This window comes from Pungitius pungitius, chromosome 10, assembly GCF_949316345.1.
Source record: "Pungitius pungitius chromosome 10, fPunPun2.1, whole genome shotgun sequence".
Classification (NCBI taxonomy): domain Eukaryota; kingdom Metazoa; phylum Chordata; class Actinopteri; order Perciformes; family Gasterosteidae; genus Pungitius; species Pungitius pungitius.
In genome coordinates, this window is record NC_084909.1 from 1,640,871 (window position 1) to 1,647,417 (window position 6,547).

Sequence of the window (6,547 nt, forward strand, 5' to 3'; positions counted from 1 at the left end):
TATTATGTGAGAGCCCTCCTCTTCCCTGATGCCCGATTCCTTTCCAGGGATGTCATTACCGGAGGATGAACATAAATAAACTCCATTTACCCTGAAATATCATTCAAGATCTCCCCCTTCTTATATACTGCTATTGGTGGATATTGAGATCTTTACAAGAGGAGCCACACACACAAACAACCGCCCCCACACACACACACGAGGTAAAGACGAGTTAACCCTCGCCTGCCTCGCTGTCTATTGTCACGGCAACAGATATCCTATCTGTGAGCTGAGGCTACATTTGGGTCTGATATGAGGAGAAGCTACATCGAGGCCAAGAAACCGCGCTGGGAAACACCCATCTGTTGTTTTCGTGTAGTTTTATTCTGGATTTCTCATGAAGCTTTTATTTTTTTTGTTGGAATGGCAGCTAGCTCACAAAGGGAGAGGACCAAGTCGACCAGAACATGCATGAGTTCTAACTGTAGGCTTGTAAAAACATTGTGAAAAGTTGAAGACTTTATATCCAACATTGAATATTAGATGGTAAATAATCCTAGAATTATTGTAATAATAATAACTGCTAAACATATGCAGAAGAATACACAACAGATGGTAAATATCAGAAAATAATTGTCATGCATGATTTGGTTCTAATTTTCACAATTTTGGTGAAATTTTCAGCAGAAATAACATGAAATTCCTTAAGAGGGTGCAGAGTTAGAAGAACAGGTTCCATTGGTGCAACTCAGTGAAATTCTTATTAAAATCAAAGAGATTTTTTCTATCTATTTCTACAGACTCTTAAATTGTTGTAGATCGGCTTATTTGATGAAGTTGCACTTTCTTGTTTCTTTTGATTCTGAGTTTTTATACCCTATTGGTTGTAATGCTCAAAGTGGGTCACAAATAGCAACTAAACGCCGTCTGTCCTCCAACGAGTGAAGTTGTGCTCTGGAACTGAACCTTTTCTAACTGGTCCGTTGAGTCACGTCACAACCGATGACCGATCACCTGCGTTGGCGCGGCGCCAAATCTCACCTGCAGCCCACAGGTCCGTAAACGCCGCTGTGTCATTTTGTCACCAAAGTACAGCCGGGACGCTGCGCTCCGTCGTGGGGCGTTACTTATGAACGAATGATGGAGGAGGAGAGGATTAATGTTGTTTTCATTCTCAAGGATGAGGATGAGACCGAGTTGGTGTCAGCGCTGTCGGCTCGGTTTGCTAACGAGGACCCTGAAGTCTGACGCTCACATCCACACTCCCCCCCCCCCCCCCCCCCCCCGTGACTTTCAACTGTTGGTGGATGGGTTGTGTTTTTTTCATCTTTTCTCTGTAATTCTGACAGGAAGGCTGTCGAAAATTGGACCGCAGCAGCCGTGAAAGATGGCTGACGCAACCGAGGTCCTTGCCCGTGAAATCCCGTCACATGGCTGCGGGGGCTTTTCAAGGCCGAGCCTCGCACTTCAATCGGGGCGTCAGATTCCTCTTTAAAACTCTGCCACGGAAAGATATCAGGAGACACTGTGGTCCCTCGGCTGGCCTCGTGCACTCGGGGGAGGGGAGGCTCCAGCAGCGAGTCAAACACACACGCTGTTCTTTGTCCTTTTCACTTTGTGTGTGTGTGTGAACAAAATAAACAAAGCACACGTTTGCCTGCTGATGAATACGGGAGCTTTCTGATGCAGCGGGTTGGATTGCTGCTGCTGGAGGTGTCCCGCGTGGCCCGGTGCTGATGGATCCTTCAGGCCGGCTTTCTCGGGAGATGAAAGCGCGCCGCTGTGCGCGTCACGCGTGCCTCCCAAACGCCTGCGTGGCGGGTTTTAATGGAAGCAGAGAGGTCCGGTTCCCTCGCCTGCACAAAGCATCGGGACGAGAGAGAGGCCCTTTGGACAGAGAGAGAGAGAGAGAGAGATAGGCGGCATCAAAGGGATGGAAAGATAGCCGGAATCCTACTTTCATGCTGCACATCTCGACTCGAGTGCTTTTGTACAGAAGGGGGCTGTTGTTTCTTCAGGATGAAATTAGGCTACGCGGCGAAAGGTCAAACCCGCCCAGCACCTCGGTGGCGCCCGTGACCTTTTCGCAGAGCCCCAGAGAGCCGCCGGGCAGCAGAGTGCGAGCATGCAGCGAGCACCGTTCATTAACGCCCCTCCGTCGGATGCTAATGGGGGGAACTCTGATTGGGGAGAGGAAGCGCTGCAGGTCACAGCGGCGTCTGCCGGAGCAATCTGTGAACTCAGTCAAATGGTGATTGGATGTGTTCTTTATTGGGGTTAACCAAGTGTGTCAAATCGCACTGGATTCAATCCAACACCTCAAGAACAAGACACATTACAGGTAGCTTTATTCAAAGGGGCTCGTTGCTCTTCTGCAGAGGAAGAACCAACACAAAGATACGCCTTCAAACAAAGAGGAAGAAATAAGAGCATTTTAAGGGACTATTTTCTGTGGTGGATTAATGCACTTCACAGATTAAGCGTCATTATTTGTGACTGTCTACGCTGGGTTGAGTGAAAACTGCAGAGTTTCTATTGCTGCTAATGATGTCATACGATGCGTCACTAGCAACACTGAGGCCCATCGGTGTGTTTTAATAAATATAACAATAGATTTATATGACATCAGGCTTTAATACACAAGTATTCTTTAACCGTCCAGTATTAAGACGAGCCGAAGGGTTGTTTTACCACTTTCCTACAGCCGGTGTGTCACAGCTGGAACCTCCTCCCCAACAGACAGGGTCGCTCTGACATCTTTAGAGCTGCAGGCTCGTGATTTGGGGCGAACTGATCCTGAGAGAAGTAACAAGTGAAACCGATGTTTTCATCAAACACGACGTTTGTGGCTTGTTGCTCTTCTGTCATTTGTCTTCCGGTCTCTGCTTCTCTCTTTCGCTCGTCCCTCTGCCGTCTCACAAACACTCAACGGTTGCCATGGAGATTTGCATACTGTGCTACCGAGGTTGCCATGGCGTTACTCGGGTAGCGCTTTGCAGGCTCCGCCTCCTCCAGCGGGCAGCAGCTCAAACACACAAAACTGTGGGATGTTCGGCAACCCCTGAGATGGACCGTTGTGGGCTGCGAGGCGGAGGAAGAGGAGGAGGAGGAGGAGAGGAAGGGGGACGAGGGCGGTGCTCCAAGAGGTGATCTATTCTCTGCTGATTGAACAACAACAACTCTGAAGTGGATGCGAGCGCAGAGAAACAGCGTTTCGGGGTTGAACTGAAGGGAGAGAGAAGTGGCAACGTGCTTCGTTTGGGCTGAAAATAGAAAGAGGGGGGGGGGGATGGCTTTTAACTATTCATGCTGTTCAGTCTGCATCCAGAAGCTGGCGAGCATTCGAAATGGAAACAGGGAGGTTTTCCCTCTTTGTGTCGGAGGAGCCCTGCAGAGGAGAAACATCCACGGATTAATCGTCCAAATCCCATGAGATTCAGTTCATGGTTTCACAAAGACGCTGTTCTCCCATTCGGCAACATCTCAGTGGGTCTGTTGTTTTAGCACAGAGCGGATCCAGCTGTCATTCACACTGCAGGAAAAATACCCCAAAGTATAATACTATTAATAGAGACGGAGGGAAAAACGTGAGAAATGAGGATTGGCGGCTGTGGCTGATGAAAGGCAGAGTTTTCTTAAGGCTGATGAAATGCGCTTATCTCTGGAACAACGTATCCTCCTTCAAAACGGAGGAGGTTTCCTAGGAGACAAAACCAGAGAACGTCACGCGGGGTAGCGGGGGGGGGGGGGGGGGGGGCGGATGGGCGGCGCTCATCTGGGAGACCCCCCCCAGTCCCTCCTGTCCATCACGCCCTGAAGGCCCGGAGAAAGGGTTTCGCTTCTTTCCAGTTTTACCTTCAAAGTCAACAAAAGTTAAGAGGCCCTTGTCTCAGTTTGGGGGGGGGGGGGGGATGGGGGGGAACTGGAAGGCACTTCTCTGAACAGCATAGCGCCGTTTTAACATTCTGAAAGCGTGAATCCAGGTAGAAGGATTCAATATGATACACGCTGGCTGCATTAATCGAAGCGGCCGTAATTATAACTCCTGTCTGCAGGGAGCAAAGGTGGAAGTAATTAGTTTTTTTTATTGAACCACCCAGGACGAAGAGGTCCGTTCCCATCTTTTAGCGTCATTTCACATAAGACCCTTATTCCATACTTAGTCCTCTGGGTCGATGTGGTAGTCGCGGCGTTGCTCCGACACTGAAGCTATAACAGACGTCATCTGATTGGTGAAATGATGTTTTTAAGCAATGTCTGTTTTTCCTATAATGGTGATGACATTGTCCACCGGACAGGACATGAGATTCTTGGTGGGGGGAGGGGGGGGGGGCAACACAGCGTCACTGGCAGACTGAGGAGCGGGCTTTTGTACGGAGTGGTACCAGGTGAGCATGTGGGCGGGGGTCATGTGACCCGTGAGGGGCGGCGCGGCTGTGCGAGTGAGGCTCCTCATACCGCAGCGTGTCCACTGCACACAGACACACACACACACACACACGCAGGGGGGGGCGGTGCTGAGTACACAGAGGGAGCCGGGCCTCTCTGCCAGGTTTCGATCTCGCTCACCTTTGTCGTCGGAGGGGCCGTGCGTTCTGAGAACAAACGCACTTCTGTTTCGCCGCACGTCGGCGCACACGGAAGCTCTGGCCCCGCCTCCGTTCACCTGCTGCACGTCCATCGTATTGCACAGAAAAGCAGAAAGAAAAAACTTTTTTTGGGGGGGATTTTTGCAGCTTGATTACAGGCTTCCATTTAGAACCTCAGAGGGTTTGTTTTGTCCTCGTGTGGTCGGTGGTCAGCAGACATCTATCCGCCTGTCGCATGGCACGGAGCATGGAGACGAATGACATCACATTGAAGGAGTAGAGCCCGACTTTATTAGACAATAGACAAAAAACGAGTCAATAGATCATTCGAAAATTACCCGGAAGACGACCAAATCAGAGAGGAAAGGGTATGGAACAAATTAGTAGATCCTATTTTTTTTCTCATTGTAACGTGACATGAGGCCGCCCCGTTAGTATTTAAATAGATTTGTTACTTTGTTACCTTACATGAACGAGTCCAATCAAGGTGCGGTTGATCGGCAATCGGTGGTTGACCCGGCTCTATTTTTAGAGGTGGCTGCAGTGAGCGTCTCCCAGGCTCTCGGGCTGAGAGGTTCATCCGGAGGTCGACCTTTTTTCTCTGATAGCTGCCTCAGTGAAATGATTAAAAAAAAAAACACCCGGCTCCTCGTCCGCTGGCAGCCGCGTCGAGGCTTCTTTTTTTTCCAGTCTCAGAGGCAGTTGAGTTGACCTTTGCCCTCTGTTGTTGACAGGAGGAGCCGTCGCTCTTCATGGGAAAAAAACAACAACGCGGGAATAAAATTGTAGAGTTCAGATGAAATGACGATATGACGACGACATGTCTGCTAATTATCCAAAAGCTTTGACTGAGCTTTTGTTGTATTATAAAATGGGTTTAGTGACATTTCCTGCAGTCTGCATTGAATTCTTTAATGTGGGACACTCACCTTTTTAGTAAACTTGATCTGGACTGTTTTTTTCTTATCATTTTATAGTTTTCCTGTAACATTGTGTACACATTGTCATAAATTCTGATGTTATCCAAAACAAACTCTAAGATGCGAATGTGATTTTAGACCTTGGTGTATTTTTGGAACATTTAGGTTCTCTCCTGTTTCTCATTTCAAACTGAATTCAGATCAGTTTGAACATCAGCAAACCAACAGTATAGAATGTCCATCGGGCCAGAACCGAAGCCTTGAATCTACCGTGAAAATGGTTGGACCTTAAATACAGAACTCATAAGTAAAGGAGCAGAACCCATTATCATTGGATCTGATAATGTATGTTTGTGACGCTGAGTGCGGATCCGCGTGCTGCTGCGTGAGCGCCGTGGCCGCCCCCCCCCACCACCACCCCCCCCTCCCCGGGGAGCTCATTACCGGCGCCCCTCCTGGCTGGGACTCATGTCGGCCCAAACTCTGCCGTGTTTAATTCTTCTTTTTTCTCCCTCCGTTAATCTGTGTATTCAATTAAAGTCGAGAGCGAGAGGCAGAGAGAGGAAGGGACCGGGGGGGGGAGGGGCTGTTTATGGAGATACTGTATTTGTGTCCCCCGCTGACTGGGACGCTGGATCTGTCACCGTGGTTACGTGATCAATGAACAGATGTCTCTCTCATTTCATTAGGACGCTAATAACACTGATGCAACAAAAAGATTTCAGCCCCCCCCACGTTAAGAAGGGCCAGAACCTCCTGCAGAAGCCACCTGGATCGGGTGGAAACGTCTCAAACAGCCGTGCTCCCCCCCCCCAAGATCCCCAAGACTTCCCCGAGTGCAGACGCCTCTTCTTCTACCATCCGTCCCCCCCCCCCCCCCCCCCCGCCCCCCCCAGACCCTTTGGATCCGACCGTCCTCCCCCCTGCTCTCCATTCGATCCTCGTCAGCCTGTTTTCCACAAGCACAACGCTGATAGCACACGAAACATGGCGGCCTGTCTCAGGTGAGGAAGCCTCCTGACAGTTGGCTGTGTGTGTGTGTGTGTGGGGGGGGGA

The 6,547-nt window shown here is 49.7% G+C and overlaps 1 long non-coding RNA gene across 2 annotated transcripts; it reads right to left on the reverse strand.

Moving 5' to 3' along the window:
- Nucleotides 1-1,291: 1,291 nt before the first annotated feature.
- Nucleotides 1,292-5,246, reverse strand: LOC119228339 (uncharacterized). Of its 2 annotated transcripts, none has more exons than XR_005121502.2 (3): nt 5,035-5,246; nt 4,552-4,651; nt 1,292-1,869 (listed from the first exon to the last, which is right to left on the reverse strand). It is a non-coding gene; the product is annotated as an uncharacterized LOC119228339 (long non-coding RNA). The 2 variants fall into 2 exon arrangements; XR_005121503.2 differs by lacking the exon at nt 1,292-1,869 and adding an exon at nt 3,267-3,370.
- Nucleotides 5,247-6,547: the final 1,301 nt, after the last annotated feature.